This window comes from Humulus lupulus, chromosome 3 (assembly GCF_963169125.1).
Source record: "Humulus lupulus chromosome 3, drHumLupu1.1, whole genome shotgun sequence".
NCBI lineage: Eukaryota > Viridiplantae > Streptophyta > Magnoliopsida > Rosales > Cannabaceae > Humulus > Humulus lupulus.
In genome coordinates, this window is record NC_084795.1 from 212,871,092 (window position 1) to 212,891,030 (window position 19,939).

Below are 19,939 nucleotides of genomic sequence, written 5' to 3' on the forward strand. Positions count from 1 at the left end.
TTGTTCACCTTCCAAGTGTCTTTATTCGAAATACGATGTGCTCAACCTTGAAAAAGGCGTCCAGGTCGACAACAATCTCTCTTTCAACAACTAGGCCTAAGTGAGGAGTAGGAGATTTGGATGCAATCTTCTTTCCCTTATTCTTGTTCTGGGTAGAGGAACTCGTTATATTTTTCTTTGGTGGGGCCATGATCTAGCTCGCTTGACCACAAAGCGGCCTATTAGTGGTGGCCTAAAATAATGACTAGCTACAACAATAAAGTTATGGTGACCCAAGGGTTTAAGTGTAGTTTATTTTTGGTGATTAAAAAATTACATGAGCTATGTAAGTCCTAGTATCAACGCTTGTTTCCATGCGTAGTCCTAGGCCACTCGTTATAGAATTGGGAAATTCCCTGATACTTTAGGATTCGCGTGTTAGACCCATCAGACCTACTACTTTTCTTTTGAAAGCAGTTTAATGAAAAAGCACTTAAGGAAACGTGACCTTTATGCTACCCATATCCAAACCTAAAATCCTCTCAACTTCTATATCCAAACAAGTATCCTAATCGATTCACCAGCAAAACTTCCCTTACAAAACCCAAAAAAATTTCCCATTTTTCAATCACCTTATTTCTAAACACGTCTAATATCGTTCTTTTAGCCTAAACCGATCAATATTTGAACTTTGATATGGCTAGAATATGAAACGGTACTAAAAAATATTTTTTGAAGCAAAAAGACTCATTGAAAAAAAAGTGAAAGATTCAATCCAGATGAGAACATACTTACAATTTATATGTTTGCTCGATGAGAAACCTGATGCTTCCACAGATAAGAGCCTAAGAGTATCTGAGAAACAGAAAGGTGAGGAAGGTATCTGGAAAAAGTTTGAGAGAAAAAGAGAATTTTTGTTTCTGATAGGAAAGTTTTTGAATGCGAAGGTGTTGAGGTTCAGGTCTAATCTCCCTATTTATATGTAAGCTTTGGAAATTAATCTGGGCCATCCGATCGGGTTAACTCAGGATCTAAAGGCCAAGATTGAATGACCCATACGGTGAAAAAAAGTTGACAAGACATTTTTCATAGTCCTCGAAACCAGAACAGACGCCAATTACAGACGACCATGTATTCAACACTCGAGTAGTGGGCCGATACAATTTCACATGACAGATGCCCAAAAGCCTCTACTGTGCGTGTCAGAAAACGATGATATCAAGCACGACCAGGAGCTTGGGGGACCAACCACTAAGCTAGGGGTACAGTTGGTAGATAAACATGTGAAAAAAGCTGGCAAGTAGAACATCTAGCTAATGATGATGTGGGCAGCTCGAGTTAGGACATGGCAGTACGACATTCAAATAATTGTAAAATGGCCCCACACGATGATTATCCAGTTCGAGACATGTAGTGGCTAGATCCCCTTTAGGGTGCTCTGAACTTAATCCAAACTAAGGTTCAGATACACTTCGATCACCAACTCAATGAAGATGTCCAGGTCGTGGAAACCTGATGCATACTGAAGGATCCCGAAAGACTTAGAGGCTGTTTATAGGCTCATCAATGTCTAGGCTGTAATTCACATTTATTGCGCTAGATAACATCAATAATTTTCATAGGCAATCATATCCCTATGTAAATGGGAGTTATCTTGATTGATTGTTTGCCATATTTATGCACACGGTTACCAAAACTGGTCTAGGAAATTCCATTATAAGTATCAGGGATAATGGACAGAAAAGGGGACTGTTTTTTGTAATATGAAAACCCTTCAACAATTGTGAGACAATATGGTCTCGTGGACTAGGTGGATTTTAACAACTAAACCAAGTAAAATTGTGTGTGAGAAGTTGTTCACATAGTTCATTACAGTTTACAAAGAAGCACTAATATCCTTCTTGTTGGATTTCTAAATCTACTGTTGGCGAAAAACCACGTCAACACAATTATTTTTCATTAAGAAATGATAACTAATAATCTTATTTCATAAACAATGTATTTGACTAATTTAATTATCACATACTCCCAATAATGAAATTTAAAAAATTAAACAATTTGCTTTCTCAATTTTGAATTAAGACATAAATGTCTTTTTCCCAAAAATTATCAATTAAAAATTTAATTGGCAATAAAACAATTAATAAAAAAATTTAATTAATATAGTTAATTTTCAAATTTTGAATTTAATTAATAAGATAATTAATTAAATTTGAATTTGAATTAGGTAACCATCACCACTTTCCTTATTTTTAAGAGGAGAATACTCTCCTTTTGTTTCTTAAACTAAAAGATCGAGTCATTCACGTAACAACCAAAATATTTCTCATTAATATCATAATATCAAATATTATAATATACATTTATTTAAATTAAACAACTAATCTTATTAATTAAATAATATAAATAAAACTCCATATTGTTGCACAAAACAAAACTCACGGCAACAACTTAACAAACTCACGTCTCGAATGGTGCACCGCGATGTTTTGCAAGTAGCGCCGTGACGCTTAGTGCATTGAGTGAACCTAGAATAGCATTAGCCCCGCGACGCTAGGGCTATGCGCAGCGGTAGTTAAAGTCGTAGATGCCCTTTTCAGCAATTTTTTTTTTTGGTTCTACATAATCTGATTAACAAAATCTCATTCGTTAATCATAACTCAAATTATATAATTCTTTTTTAAAGAATTACAAAGAACCTATACCCAACAAAACAATATGGGTGTACATTGAAATTAATTCAAAAAACTTAAGAACAAAACCATAAACAAAGAGAAAGATATAGTTAACGATTAATACCATTCATCATATCCATTCAACATATTCAAAATATATAATAAATAAGAACAATTCTTAAGCCCACTCATAAAACATATAACATCCCCAATTTGCTAATAAGGTTTAGGACCTTGATTAGTGTGCCTGGAGGGCAATAAATGAATTAACATGTTAATATATGAATTTAAATGAATGTGTGATTAGAATGCATGTTTAGGTGGAATAAATATGCATGTGGGCCCCGTTTGTTTGTTAGGGGTAAATTGGTAATCTTAGCCCGCTGAGGGCATACATGTAATAATTATGTTATATGATTAATACCACGTGTGAGTAGTGATATTATTGTGATGCACGTGCCGAGACGGTCCTAGGGAGCTAATTAGTTTAAAAGTCACAACGGGATTAAATACCCGGCTCGGGAGGAGCCTAGGGGTATTTTGGGAATTTAATGATTTGAGTTTGTGAGTTATGGTTAATGGTAATTGAGTAACTTGCATGACCATTGGTAACTATTGAGAGTAACAATTTTAGATGAGCAAATGGTAGATTTGTAAGAAAGGTGAAATGTCAAAAATGCCCTTGAGGTTTTGTTAGGAAAGGAATTACATGGAGGGGTAAAATGGCCTTTTGGCAGAATATAGAAACCTTCTACTGAGGGAAAAGATGATTCACGTTTTAACACTTAGGCATATTTCAATTCTTGCTGAAATTGGAAGAAAAACTAGAAGGAATGGAAAAGGAGAAGAGAGATGAAATTGGAAGACCTAGGAGGAGAATCAAGTGGTTTGAAGCAATTAAAGTTGATCATAACCAAGATTTTTCAGAGGTAAGAGTTTATCCCCTGTTTTGCTTAAGTTTTAAGCTTGATTTCTAGAAAGTAACAATGGAAATTTAAAAATAGTTATGGCTGGCTTTGTATGGAATTCAGCTTGGTGGTCAAGAGGAATTGGTTTAAACTTGGATTGGAGGAAGTTCAAGCTGAATTATTGTTTGAGGTAAGGGTCCTAAGCATCTTTAAATTTTCGTTTCTAGTTTGGTTTAAGAATTTGGAAGCATGGTTTACATTTTTCTAGCCTTGGTTTAAGTTTTAAAAGCTATGGTTTAAGTTTCTGAAATCTGAAACCAAAGTGTGGATTATGGGTGTGATTGTATGTTTGACATTGTTGTTAGTGTTTATAGATTGTTAAATGTTTCATTTGGGGTTTTAAATTGATTTTGGGGTTTAGGTTTGTGTTTGGGTTGGATTAGAGGTGTTTTGGCTCATGGAAAATGCAATGGAAAACCCAGAATTCTTGGCTGGCGAAGGGGCGTCGTGGCCCTGTTCTTTGGCGCCGCGGCGCAAGGCTGCATCAGGAGCTGGGGGACTTTCTGGGCGCCGCGGCCCTTAAAGGGTAGTGCCGCGACGCTAGGCTAATTTTCACGACAAGGAAAATTTTCATTTTTGGGCATTTGTCCAAGGGGCTTGGGGGATGTTTCTGTTGTGTTGCTTTGGGAAATTAGAGGTCCCGAGAGTATGGGATTGGTCCTGGGAAGTAAGTTTGGATTGGTTAGTATTAAAGGGTGTTTTATATGTGTTGTGACTAGGTTTTTGGAGAGGCTCGGGATAAAGGACCGTGCTCGTGACTTTGGTGCATTGAGAAGCTCGGGATACAGGTAAGAAAACTGTTGTACTCGTAGAGCAGGGCATGGGCCCATAGTGTTGTAGCAAGGCACGACCCTAGATTGTATTACCTGTTAGGGCGCAGCCCTCGCTTGAATTATTATATGCTTGTATGTTGTTTGAGTTATGCTATATGTGATTATAGTAGAATGAACGGCAAAGGAGCCGGGAACGACAAGGAGCCGAGAACGGTGAAGGGCCGAGAATGGCAGTGGGGCCAGGAATAACACTTAGCACATGGAGTGCTTATTGTTAGGGTGAGCCCCAATGGATACATGGGATATCCTTACGGTGAGAACCGACCCCAGGCTTTGGTAACGCTTCTGGGACGGCATGGCCGTATTTGTTTAGTCTGATGGACTATCTATTTATTTGAGGAATTATCTAATATGTTGATTATCTGAAATGCTTATGTTATGTGCTGTGTGAGTTTTCTTGCTGGGCTTCGGCTCACGGGTGCTGTGTGTTGCAGGTAAGGGCAAAGAGAAAGTCAACCAGCCATGAGTACGGAGAGCATGAAGCGGCACGTACATGTTTGGCCTGCCCGACTACTTTGGTTGGGGGCAATTTGAAAAATGCTATATTAAACTATAATTTTGTTGGTTAATTATCTGTGTACTCTCTTTGAGTTGTAAATATTTTATAAGCTTTGTTTTGGGATCCCAAATGTTGGACACTTGAGATTTTCAATGAAATAGAGTATTTTCAAAGATTATAGCCTTGACTTTTGCTTAGTCACACTTTTGTTCTTAAAACCTCGTTTAGCGAGTTAATTGCACATTTTAAACTCACTTAGTAACGGCTCTAAGGTAGTAGGGCGTTACAAAAGATGTGCTCTACTTATTCATATGTTCAAAATAAACACAGATCAGATTCATGACACATGATCTCAACCATGGCTCTGGTACCAATTGTTGCTTTTTGATCTATTCATTGATCGTGTAGCGGAAGCATGGGATAATATTTATATGCAATAATAAAAAATATTAAAGCATAAGAACAAATCACTCTAGAAACCATAACTAGAATGAGATATTTCTCATGCGGCAAGAATTTGAATAAAAGAAAAATACAAATACCTTTTTATAGATTTAGAACACACGTTGATCAAATAGCGTCTTCGCCTCCTAACCCATCATCTTCCATACTATGGCTCGCACAAACAGAAGGAGACAGGTGGATGTCTATTCTATTTGGTAGGATACACAAGAACACACTTTTGAATCTCAACACATAAAAGAGTGTTCTTCTCACAATATAGAGAGAACTAAAAAACTTATCTATTTTTCTCTCTTTGCAAAATATAACGAGAAATGCATCATTTGTCTCTTCTACTTTTCTTGATGTTATATTCTATTAATATAACAACAGAAATAAGACCTAGCCCTAATCATATTGGGCCTATGTGTAACGCCCTAATAGCCAAGACCCTTACACTATGTATTTTCAAAAGTGTTGGACTCGCTAATCAAGTCATTTGGACATAAACGTGTAACTAGAAGTAGTTAACAGGCTAAGGTTAAAAATTTTGGTCAAAGGAATATTTACATTCTTCAAAAGTTTATGTTCGCACATGGGATTACAAAAATACATTTAAAAAGTTATTTACAATAAGAAGGTGAATGCAAAACATGTTGGGCTAAGCGGAAAAATTAGGGTGTAACGACCCAAATTCGCTAATAAGGCTTAAGGGCCTTGATTAGTGTGCCAGGAGGGCATTAATGGAATAATTGTGATTCAATGAGTAATTATATGTTTAATAATGTTTGTATAATAATTGATTATATTGTGTGGTAATATGATATGAAATAAATATGTGATATATGTGAGAACCACATTATTATGTGGACAGGTTCGCAGAGCACGACTCAAGACGATTATAGGGTCAGATAGTGGGGAAAGTCACAACGGGGCTTAAGATATGACTTTGGATAAGTCGGGAGTATTTTTAGAATGCAAGTAGTGATCTGAACTATCGGGTCGTGAAAATAAATATATGGAGATATATTTGAGGTTAGGGTGTCTAGGCGGGAATATTGGGGGATTTCACCATTTTGGCCTCGGGGACGGTTCCGACACCCCGAGCCTTGGGATTAACTTAACAGATAAGTTAGACATAAAGAAGCTTTTAGAAGAAAAACACAAACTGACTAAACACTCTTGTCTCAGCTTTCTTTCACACTCAAGGGAAAACAAAGGAAAGAAAACACAGAAAATAGGGGAAACAAGCTGGAATTTCTGGGATTTGTGGTGAGGATTGTGAGGTTTAGCTCAGGAGTAAATCAAGAACTAAAACAGGGATTAAGGTAAGCATCTAATTCTATTTTCTATGGTTGAATTCTGAGTTCTAGCTAGGTTTTGGTTAAGTGTTGAAACAAATATGGTTTTGATGTTCTAAGGCAGAATTAAGAAGGGAATTTGGGAACTTAGCTTGGCTATGGCTTGGTGAAGTGATTCAACAGCTAAGGTAAGTTTCAACTCCTGGTTTAGAGGTTTTAAATTGGGTTTGAATGGCTGGTTTGAGTGTTTATAGCTCTTGGGTTTCAGAAATGGAAAAGAGAGGATTATAGTGTGCTAGGCTGTGTTTTCTCAGGAATTATGTTGTTTAGATCATGCTAAAGGAGTTGGGAATTAATTGGTTAGGAGTTGGGAAGTTTTGGGATGGTTTAAGGTGAGGTTTCAGGCTTAGAAATGGTGTAAATTCTGGGTTCAAAAGGGAGGGCCGCGGCTCTATTCTAGAGCGCTGCGGCCCTAGCATGCAAAAGAGCCAGGAAGGCTCGGCCAAGGGAGAGAGCCCGGCGCCCAAGGCAAGGGCCGCGGTGCGTGTGTGGTTCAGCATGGGTGTTGGTTCTATTTTGGGGATGGGCCACGGCTAGGCTTTAGGGGCCGCAGCCCTTGGTTGCACAAATGAGTTTTTGAGGGTTTTAGGCTCGGGAAGGTGGTCTAGTGTGTTCGGGATTTGTTTCACCACCGTGCTTGATGGAATTCGGTTTCCCAAGAGTTAGTTTTATAATCAGAAACCTATATTTGAGTATTTATGAAACTCTATACTTTGGTTGTGGCTAGGTGACAAAAGCTTAGGCTCAGGAACGGATCGTGCTTGTGGGGCATTGCTCGTAATTCAATAACCGCACAGACTAAAGGTAAGAAAACTGCACCTGGTTGAATATATGTGACGGGACTAAGGGCTCCCTATTGTAAATGCTTGAAAAGATGGTATTATGCCATGCAAGCCATTTGGTAAACCAACGGCGTAAGGGTGCCAAGGGTTACACTAGCGCACAAGGCGCAGCTCGGCCACTGGTAGCCGAGGACAGCTTATTATGCACTGAGCTCAGTTTAAGCGGGCTGGAGTCAGTGGGTTAAACAGAGGGTGCGGCCTAAGTTGTCGGCCCTGAATATTATTGTGATATGAGTATTGTATGTGGTAGAATGTATCTTGAATTGGATTGTATATGCTGAATACCTGTTGAGGATTATCTGATGGGAATACATGCATATTGAACTATTTGTCAGTTATTATTGTTTAAGTTGTTTATGATGTTTTCATGCTGGGCCTTGGCTCACGGGTGCTACGTGGTGCAGGTAAAGGCAAGGGCAAATTAGATCAGCCCTGACTGGAGAGCTCAGCGAGCTGAATGTACTTAGCCAGGTGCTCGACTGCCACGGTTGAGATCCAAGCAAGGACATGGAACCTAAAGACTGTCTGTTTTGCCTTAGTATGGCTAGAGGATATCCATGTATTTTCGGGAGTCTGTAAACTTATTCTAACTTTGTTTTCATATGGGATCCCATGTTTACTACAGTTTAAATATATGAAATGAGTCTTTTGAGACCAAAACCTTTCTAACCTTAGCTTTTACATGTTTAGTGACACGTTTTCAAATTAATGACTTGATTAGCAAGTCCTGCACCTTTATAAGTACACAGTGTAACGGTCTTGGCTATCCAGGGCGTTACAACTTGGTATCAGAGCGTCCTAGGTTTAAGGGTTCCTGAAGACTGCCTGGACATGTACATTCGCTGCTGGAGACAAGCTCAAGTTAGGGTTCGGTAATGTGTATATGTGTGCTTATGTGCCTGAGATGAGCTATGCATGATGTTATTTATTGAGTTGCTAGGAAGCATGAAATACTGATAGGGCCTGGCCCTTGACTGCTGTGTGAAAATATTGAGGCATGTTTATTAACATTGTCGTGCATGTAAATGAGTATATGGATGATTAATTGTATATGGTGCATGGATGCTTATATGTGTTGGTTGCCTGTGGTTGATTATGTTCTATTGATGAGTTTTGGAGAAGCTTTTATCCTGTCATCATGGTGTGACCGCCGAGTCGATATTTGCAGATTGACTTGGACAGCTATGTGTCCGAGAAAATCTTCACGACTAGCCGGCACTAGGTCCGGGACCAGAGGTGATGATCAGGGCCAGACTTCCCCGCCAGTCCCTGAGAACTGGCAGCAGTTAATGGCAGAGATGCAGGCTCGATTACAGAGTCAAGATGAGCTTATTCGTGTTCTGCAACAGAAAGCTCCATTAGGGAGCGCTGCCCCTTCCTTACCACCTGCAGTGGTACCAGCTGTGCAGCCTAGGGAGGTTGTTAACAAGTGGGAACCGTTATATGAGCGGTTCAGGAAGCAGCAACCCCCAGTTTTCGAGGGTGGACCAAATCCGCTGAAAGCCGAGCAGTGGCTAACTATGATTACAGTGATTCTGGATTACATGAGAATTGAGGGACAGGATAGAGTGGCCTGCGCCACTTATATGTTGAGGGAGGATGCCCACATTTTGTGGGAAGTGGCATTGCAGACCAGAGAGTGTTGTTTGTTAAGAAGAAAGATGGGACTCTGAGAATGTGCATTGATTATAGAGAATTGAACAAGTTGACTATTAAGAATAAGTACCCTCTACCTAGGATTGATGACTTGTTTGATCAACTGCAAGGTAAGACAGTGTTCTCGAAGATTGATCTTCGATCTGGTTATCACCAGTTGAGGATCAAAGATGAGGATATACCAAAGACAGCTTTCCAAATGCGTTATGGACATTATGAGTTCTTGGTCATGTCTTTTGGTTTCACCAATGCCCCAGCGGATTTTATGGATCTGATGAACAGGGTGTTCAAAGACTTTTTGGTTCAGTTCATCATTATCTTCATCGACGACATCTTGGTATACTCCAGTTCAGAGGCGGAACATGAGCAGCATCTCTGACAGGTTTTATAGAGGTTAAGGGAGCATCAGTTGTACGCCCAGTTTAAGAAGTGTGAGTTTTGGCTACCGGAGGTGACCTTTCGTAGACATATAGTTGGGGCAGAAGGGATTAAGGTGGATCCATCCAAGGTAGAAGCAGTTAGAGATTGACCGAGGCCGAGGAATGCCTCAGAGGTGCGGAGTTTCCTTGGGTTGGTTGGTTACTACAGGCGGTTTATAGAGGGGTTTTCGAAGATCTCTTCACCAATGACAGAATTGACAAGGAAGAATCATGAGTTCATCTGGTCAGAGAAATGTGAGAATAGCTTCCAGGAATTGAAGCGACAACTTATTTCTGCACCTGTGTTGAGTCTTCCTTCGGAGGAAGGAAAGTTTGTGGTCTACTGTGATGCGTCGAGGTTGGGTTTAGGCTGTGTGCTGATGCAGAATGAGAAAGTTATAGCCTATGCATCTCGACAGCTTAAGGATTATGAGCAGAGGTATCCGACTCAAGATTTGGAGTTAGCAGCAGTGGTACACTGAAGGTATGGCGTCATTATCTGTATGGAGAGAAGTGCGAGATCTACACCGATCATAAGAGTCTGAAGTATTTCTTCACTCAGAAGGATTTGAATATGAGACAGACACGTTGGTTGGAGTTAGTTTAGAATTATGATTGTGATATCCTTTACCACCCTGGGAAAGCCAACGTGGTGGTAGATGCGTTGAGCCGGAGGGGCCCAGGACAGTTGTATTGTTCTACTCAGACCTCAAGAGAATTGGCTGATAAGATGGTCATGGCAAAGATAGAACTGGTGGTGGGCCAGTTAGCCAATATTACTTTATAGTCGACCCTGTTAGAGCGGGTCAAGGAGGGTCAGTTGACAGATGTGCAGTTGCAGGACAGTAGGTAGCATGCCTTAGCGGGGACAGCTAAGGATTATTCAGTTTTAGAGACAGGTTTGCTCCGATATCAGGGACGGATATGTGTTCCGGCGGATGAGGGGATTAGGCGTGAGATATTGGATGAGTCCCACACTACGTCATACTCACTTCATCTGGGTACCACAAAGATGTACCAAGATCTACGGACATTATATTGGTGGCTCGGGATGAAGAAGGATGTAGTTGAGTATGTGTCTAGATTTTTAACCTGTCAGCAGGTTAAGGCTGAGCATCAGCGACCAGCGGGATTGCTGCAGCCTTTGGGTATCCTAGAGTGGAAGTGGATATTACAATGGACTTTGTGGGAGGATTGCCCAGGACGGTTGGACTTCATGAGTCGGTGCGGGTGATAGTGGACAGATACACCAAGTCAGCTCATTTTCTACTAGTGAGGTCAACTTATACCATGGAACAGTACGCGGGGCTGTATGTGAGGGAGATAGTTCGTCTCCATGGGGTTCCAAAGTCTATTGTATCTGATCGAGACCCTATCTTTACCTCTAAGTTCTGGGGAGCTCTGCAGAGAGCCATGGGGACTCAGTTGAAGTTTAGCACAGCTTTTCATCCTTAGACTGATGGACAGTCTGAGAGGACGATTCAGATATTGGAGGACATGCTTAGGGCATGTGTGATTGACTTTGAAGGTTCGTGGAGTAAGTATCTCCCATTGATTGAGTTTTCATATAACAACAGTTATCAGTCCACGATTGGAGTGGCTCCTTATGAGATGTTATATGGAAGGAAGTGTAGATCACCTATTCACTGGGATGAGATGGGTGAGAGAAGATATTTGGGGCCGGATATCGTTCAGAAGACTAATGAGGCCATTGAAAAGATTCGAACTAGGATGCTTGCTTCGTAGAGTAGACAGAAAAGCTACGCTGATCCTAAGCGTAGAAAGGTGGAGTTCCAGGTTGGGGACCACGTGTTTCTTCGAGTTTCACCGTTGAGGGGTGTGAGGAGATTTGGAGTGAAGGGAAAGTTGAGCCCTCGGTTTGTTGGACCCTTTGAGATTCTAGAGAGGGTCGGGCAGGTGCTACGGGTGCTACGTGGTGCAGATAAAGGCAAGGGTAAATTAGATCAGCCCTGACTAGAGAGCTCAGCGAGCTGAATGTACATAGCCAGGTGCTCGACCGCCACGGTTCAGATCCAAGCAAGGACATGGAACCTAAAGACTGTCTGTTTTGCCTTAGTATGGCTAAAGGATATCCATGTATTTTTGGGAGTCTGTAAACTTGTTCTAACTTTGTTTTCATATGGGATCCCATGTTTACTACAGTTTAAATATATGAAATGAGTCTTTTGAGACCAAAACCTTTTTAACCTTAGCTTTTACATGTTTAGTGACACGTTTTCAAATTAATGACTTGATTAGAAAGTCCTGCACCTTTATAAGTACACAGTGTAACGGTCTTGGCTATCCAGGGCATTACATAGGGTTTGACCCTAGTTCCTCTTTGAATCGTTGGTTGTGGCGGTTGAGCAGGCTACATATGTACCACTTCAACCGATGCTAACCAACTCATCACCAGTCCAGCTTCTTCCTTCCCTTACCTGCACCACATTGCACACGTGAGTCAAGGCTCAGGAAGAAAACGTAGACATGCTCATAAGCAGTTCATAATGGATTTCATAATTTTATCTCGCATGCCTAGCAATATTAGCTCTACTCATGCATGCATTCAATCTAGCTAAGTGACTATAGAGTCACACCAAGGCTCGTAGCCCTATTTACTGATAACTAGCCATAGGGCTAGTCAAGCATACCTGGCATTTTGGTTTTCAAGCGACCATAAGGTCGTTCAAGCGTATGTCAATCTGTTGGATAGGCTTAACCATACCAGCCACCGCTAAGCGCGTTATTTCTACCCTTGACTTATAAATCAAGCCTTTAAATCAAATACAACAAACAAGCATAAATTATTTATCACATATATGCTCAATACAATCATAGATGTTTGTGGACACTCAAAATTTCATGCCTGTAAAAGGTCAAAGGCACAAGCTAAGGTCCCATGAATGCCTGTGCTGTGAGGCCATCGGGCCACAACCATCCCACGGATAGGTACATGAGGCTAACCTCGGCGTGCCTTGCATCCATGCACCTCGGTAGGACCATCATCTCACGCCACGTGGGAAGGAGCGTCTCACGCCCAGGCGGCCGAGGGGCCTTGCGGAGACCAGCACCTCGCGCGTGCCCAGGTGGCTGAGGGGGCTCGTGGAGGCCAGCGCATCGCGCGTGACCAGGGGGCCGAGGGGGCCTTGCAGAGAGCAGCGCCTTGCGTGCCCAACATGTCCCCAGGTGGCCATGGGGCCTCGCGGAGGCTAGCGCCTCGCGTGCCCAGGGCATGCGCCCAGCAGCTTGCGCCCAACGCCTCGCCCCCAGCACCTTGCCCCCAGCGTCTCGCGCCCAGCGCCTCGCCCCACGCCTCGTTGGAGGCACTCGCGAAGGGCTTGCCATGTAGATGCTTCTCCTCGCGAGGGGCGTCTCGCGAGGGCCTTGTGCCCAACCACCACTCCTCATTGGAGGCATCTCGTGGAGGCTTCCATTACACCTCCTCTGGGTGCACTCAACCCTGCCAGGCCTCATCCGCACCACTAGGGGTCACCTCCCCAAAATTGGCCTCACAAGAGGGGTTTTATCTCGCCCCTAAAGATTAATGCCCCCTACTGGACACCACTCTGACCGTAAGTCCAACAAGAGGTAAACTCATGGATCTCTCCAATACACCAATGAGGGTACATTGGAGGTGCCTCGTAGCGATTCACACCATGTTAGAAGGAGTATGGATGCTGAGCCCCTGTCAGACAAGTAGTGGCCGTACAATTGAGGTACTAGCTACCTTCCACACCAGACAACCTCTGACACTCATACTCAGTAATTAGTGGAGATATCCCCACAGATTCTGACCATGTACTGGAGCCGACACCACTACCCCTGAAACCACTCTCATGATAGTGTACTCATGTACCATCTGGTCCCCTGGACCACTGTGTATCAGGGGCCATTAGAGCCCACTATAAAAGCAATCCCACTTCCACTTGGAGGGCGGTTGGAAAAAACACTATAGCACTACACCATAAGAAATACAAATTCAGTTCACCATTTTCCTTCTGCAAGTGTTCTTTGAGATTCCAATTAGATCTTTAAAGTTTTTCTTTTGATAATCTCTACATTTCTATTTTTCTAACTTAACTTGGTTGACGAGCTCTCACCGTCAACAGTTTGGCATCGTCTGTGGGAAGGATAGATTGCAAGTCACTGTTCTTCCGTCGATTCCGATAAGAAAAAATGATGCGACGTTCAAAACGGTTGAGAGAGTCGTGCGAGGAGGAAGTCCACCTTGATGGAGATCAGCTAAAATCCTCCATGAGGGATCCTCCTCCACTTGCAAACATGGAGGACCCAAGGGAGCCTGAGGTGCCTAGAGAAGAAAGGGAGGCCTCGACCCCGGTAGTCCCACCTGAGGAGGATCGCCCAAGGTCGGCGGCTGCCCCAGCAAGGGGTGCCGATGAGTTCCTGCCTCCAAGGCCGCCGCAGGTGCCAAACCCCGGTCGGCAGGATCCAAGCCCATCGAAGCGCTGGGCTGACAAGCACCCTTGGGTCCACTCCGTCAGCTCAAGCTTGAAATCTCAATTCTACGAAGACGAGATACAAGAACTTCATTGCAAGAATCAGAGGCTAGAAACCACCCTGGAGAACATGCAAGCGGTGCTAAATGGCCTGTTGCAAGGGAAATCACACGTGACACTCCCTAAGCGGAAAGAGAGAGGCCAGGAGGGGGAGAAACCACCATCCTAGTAGACGATGGATGGAACTGACTCTCCACTAGTAACACCCTCCGGACGAAGCAACATGAACGCCCCAGACCACCGAAGCAGCCCAGGGGCCAAGGCTGAAGACCAACGCTGCCCCTCATAACAATGTCGAGGTCACCTCAAATAGAGTACCCTTAGATTTACAAGAAGAACTCAACAAAAAGAGGGTGTGGCAAAGGACCCCCTATGGCACCCCGAGAAGGTGAAGGAAAGGGGGATCCTAACCTGTCCACGCTGAGAGACTCCTTGAATAAGAGGACGCAAGACCTGGACACATAAATGAGAAGCGTACAGAGCAAAATCATCACTGCCTCTGGAAGTCAAGCCTTTGAGGATGAGTTCGACCATGAGTTGCCCTTCATCAATGAGATCCAAGCTATCTGGCTTCTGATCAACTTCAAGGAACCCCATATAACTCCTTACGAAGGAAGCACAGATCCAAGATACCATCTGGATGCATGTAATGACCTGATGAAGCTGAGGGGAATTAGTAGCGGGGCCAGATGTCATTGCTTCGCTGTCACATTAAAAGAACTTGTGTACAAATGGTTCAAAAGACTCAGACCAATGTCCATCAGATCTTGGCAATAGTTTTCTGATGAATTCCTCCAGCAGCACCACACCGTGCGGAACTACACAATGCAAGGCACTAGCCTCGCCAATGTGAAGCAAGGAGAAAACGAGAGTCTGAAGAGCTACATTCATAGGTTCAATATGGAGGCAGCTAAAGTAGGGAGCTTGACCCGCAGAGAGCTAAAACTGGCCATCACAGCTGGAGTGCGCCCGGGAAGCAAGTTATGGGATAACATGCTGAAGAGGGAGGTCATAGACTTGGATGATTTCTACGAGCGAGCACAAAAATATATTCGCGTGGAGGATGGTCACGAAAGCCTCAAAGCCGAAAAAGGTCAGTTGCCACCAAAACCTTCAATCCGAGAAAGCCAAAGCGGTACAAAGAAGAAGGGGGTCAATGAGGGAATGAGAGATGATCGACCCCGGAAGCATCAACGCTCTGATGAGCATATATCGGGCCCCTACACTTTTTATACTGACCTCACCCATGCGAGAGAGCATATTTTTGTTACGAACGAAAACTAGGTCCCATTCAAAAGACCCCCGCCAATGAAAAAAGACCGGTCTAAAAGAGACCCCAGCAAGTATTGCTAGTATCACAAAGATATTGGCCACACCACCGCGGAATGCAACCATTTAAAGGTGAAAATCGAGGAGCTCATCCGCAGGGGACATTTGGGCAGCTATGTGCATAAGGAGAACCCGAAGCCAGAAGAAGGAGCGTCCCTGCCGCGGGCACGAGAGGTGGCCCAAGAAGTATAGGGAGAGGTCAGGACCATCTTTGGAGAACCAGGATTTGGAGGTGATTCAAGGAAGGGACGAGACAAATATGCCAAGGAGGCCAGACATAGTCCACCACTGTGCATCTTAAGATTGGAGCAACGTCCCCCGAAGAGTTTCAAGGGCGAGAATGACTCGATAACCCTCACCGAAGAAGACACGCAAAGGGTACATTTCCCTCATAATGATCCCCTGGTGCTGACTGTCCAGCTTGCAAACATGAGAATGCATCAGGTCCTAGTGGATAATGGAAGCTCTGTAGACATCCTGCATCGCCCCACTTTGGAGAAGATGGGACTAAGCATCCGACACCTGAAGCCCTGGAATACCTCCCTTTACGGGTTCACAGGGGATTCGATATAACCCCTAGGTGCAATTGAATTAGCCCTCACAATGGGGGAACAACCTAGGCAAACCACCATAATGGAAAACTTCATCGTGGTGGATTGCGCCTCAGCCTTCAATACGGTATTAGGGAGACCCTCCCCGAGAGAATTGAAGGCGATAACTTCTGTGTATCACCTAGCTATGAAATTCCCAACTCCTGGGGGAATAGCATGCATGAAAGGGGAGCAGAAGGAAGAGAGGGAATGCTATAACACGTCCCTCCGCATGGCCGCAAAGCCATTGGTGCTGATGGCAATGGTTGTGTATGAAGGCACGGTCAACACGAGTTGGACCCATGAGTTACAGAACACCTCAAGATATGCTACCAGTGAGGCTTCTGCACCCGGTGCAAAGAGGACCTATGTTTAGTTTTTTCCTTGTTATGTTAACTCGGTGAGTAAGAATCAAAGAGGCTACCTAGGGAACCTCCCAATTAGATGTAACCCTTTTTCTTATATGCCATTGTAAACCACATGATATGAATGAATCTGTTCGCAACTTCACATGTTATTTTTCTTCTCTATGCGAGCATCAACCAAAGTGCCTGCCGAAATAAATTTTACCAGACACTTGGAGGGGTAGGATAGGAGGCAAAAGCATACAACAAGCAAGAGGATCCTAAAAAGGACTCCTCGCATTAGGAGGATCCTAAAAAGGAGGAACCCAAAAGGACCCCTTATATCAGGGCCTTAAAGGAGTTCCTTAAAGGGACTCCTCGTATCCTAAAAAGAGCTCCTAAAAAGGAGGATCCTAAAGAGGACCCTCTATCAGAAGGAACCTAAAAAGGACCCTCTATCAAGAGGATCCTAAAAAGGGCTCCTAAAAAGGAGGATCCTTAAAAGGACTCCTGGTATCAGGAGAATCCTAAAAGGGACCCCCTATTAGGAGGATCCTAAAAAGGACCCGCTATCAGGAGAAACCCAAAAGGACCCCTTATATCTAGGCTTAAACAAATTCTTTTAAAAAATATGCGTGGTGAACCCTAACAAACAGGGAGGAGACCCTGCAAGGCATCTCCTGACGTTCACAAGGATTAGCTACCCTTACGAACATCAAGGAGGCCAAAAGGTCTTATAAAAAACAACAACAACAACAACAATAAGCTTCCAAATAAAGGTAGATACTCTCTCCAAGGGAGAAGCCCAAGAAAGAGCACCCACCAATAAGCCTAGAGTAGACACCAAGCCGTCTAGCCAAAAAGGGTCCTAAAAGAGACCCTTGCAAAAATAGTACTATGAATAATGACGAGAAGGACGCTTCTTGCAAGAAATACTAAGCGTGCGCAAAAATATATAAAAGGATAGCTAGAACCCAAGGGGTTTATATATTCTTATAAGAATAATAAAGAGGCACCAAAAAAGGACCCATTGAACCCTTTCACATGGGCTCCAAAGGACCTCTAGCCTGATAAATAAAAGAGGGGAACCTACCAAACCCTATCATACAGGCTCAAAAAGACCTCAAACACAGAGGGATAAGAGATGAATAACCGCATATGTATATAATAAAAGAGAGTCTTAGTAACATGGCAAGATTTTAAAATAAAACAATTTAATTATTACAAGCACAATAAGGACTGGCAAACATTCTGGAGTGACGGTCTCAAGGCCTCCTGCTATGGGCGTTCCACCTAGCCGCCCGGGCAACGACGTGCTCGCCAAAGGAGGAGAAATCAAAATTTGGATCCTGTCTCCATACACTGTAAAGGGCGTGCTCTATGGACCTGTACTCAATGGTTGCCCTATCCACCTCTAAGGAAGTGACCCTCTCCTGCGACGCAACTGCAGCTACCTTAGCACCCTCAAGTTCACTCTCTAAGGAAGCGACCCTCTCTTGCGACACAGCCGTGGTAGCCCTGGCACCCTGGAGCTCGGCCTCTAGGCTGGTGACCCTTTCCTGCAACATCATGGCCTTGGAAATCACCCTCTTCTTCTTTTTCGATGAGGTAGAAATTTTCGCCAAGGCCTTTTCCAGCATAGACCTGGTTTCAGGAAGCTCCTCCTCGAGCTCCCGGACCCAAGTTGCAAGACGGTCCCTCTCGACATTCGACGTGGAAAGGTTGTGAGCCGAGTTGGCAAACCGTTGAGCCACAGTATAGGCCTGCATAAAAAAATGACAACAATAGTGATAAGTAACAAAAAAAAAAGAGAAAAGAATAAAAATAAATGATGCCGACATAAGATGACTGAGGGAAAGTGATCAGGAGGGGGTGCAGGAAGATCAGGAAAGTAAGCCCCTGATGGACCGGGGTCGAGGGGAGCCTGAGGGAAAGCGTCAAAGTCTGCAGGATCAGGGCAAACAAAATGCCCCGGCATGGCCTGTTGACCCTGGGATTGGGAAGTCATGTTAGGATCGAGAGGGACAAAGGGAGGACATCCCCTGGGGGACGAAGATAGCTGGTAAGGTTGCCCGTGTCCAAGGGAGACTCCCTCCGGCACACACTCAGCCTCACCTTCACCCGAACGAGGCTCAGCCAAGGCAGCCTTCATCTTCTTTGACCCAGGAATAGTCCACAGCAACCTGGGATCTGAAACCGGGGACAGCTTGTGAAGGTTGAGTTTTTCCACAGTGAATAGGTATGTAGCCTTTCTCACGGTGGGGTCAGCACTGATGAGGTCGTTCACGGTGTTCGCCTCAGACCCAATAACTATAGGTATGGCGAACTGCTCTGCACGATCCACACCATTGTCGACACAAACATAAGTTATAAAACAATAAGTTTCAAAAAAAAAAAGAAGAAAGGGTGGCTCGAGGTACTTACTGGGAGCAGAACGGAAGTGCTCACGAACAGAAAGAGGGCCTTTCACAAAGAAAAAGTCCTGCTTCCAGGACCCTGGGTTGGACATTGCGCCATCTATCAAAGGGACTACAGTATTGGCTTTTTGCAGGAAATAAAAGCCTTTGGATTTGGGAGAGGGCATGAGATTGTATAGGAAATGAACCTCTTGGGCCGTAGGAGAACAATGGGCAAGTTCCATAAATGCGATAAAGAGGCAGCTCAAGGTCAGCCAATTGTTGGGTGCCAGCTGAAGTGGAGCGAGGTCAAAATAGTTGAGAACCGCAACGAAGAACGGGTGTAATGGGATTGTACCACCAACCTTCAGGATATGCTCGCTAAGGGCTACGAAGCCATTATTAGGGTAGTCAGCCCGGCACTTGTCCGAAGGGGTGTATAATGCATACTTCGGGGGAACACGGTAGTGCTCTACAATTTCCATCAATTTATTTTCAAACATGTGGGACACTAGGGTGGATGCCAATAGGGGGGCATCGTCCCTGTCATTAACGGACACCTGTCATTGTCCTCTCTTCGGCATATCTACAAAACCAAAAGAAAAAGGTGAGAAGGAGACAGAACACTTCACCCTCCATTTTCTCTTCCTAGCAAGAGTCTTCCACTAGGGCACCGGCTGCAGAAGCGCTAAGCTAGGGAAGATCGAAAATAAGAACTCAAGAGAAGCAGGAGCAGCCCCATGACAGTCATCAGGCATGCATGGGCTAGGAGGCTCAAGCGGAATATGTCCCTCCATAAACTCCAACTGCCCCTACAAATCTAAAAGGGTCATCCTAAGGTTCGCTACATGGTCACTAAGGTCAGGAGGGAAAGGTACTCCGTCTCCTCTCAGCATCGAGTCAATTTCGCTCTCTACCACCCATATTTTACACCTAAGTTCAGCCATGTGCTCAAGATGATGAATACGGGCCTGCCTTAAGGTGTCATGGTCATGGTAAGGATTTTCCTCAGGGGACTCTGAGTCTGAAGACAAGTCAACAAACTCAAACCCCGGAGGAATGCCGAAAGGACCTTCACTTTCCATGAGAC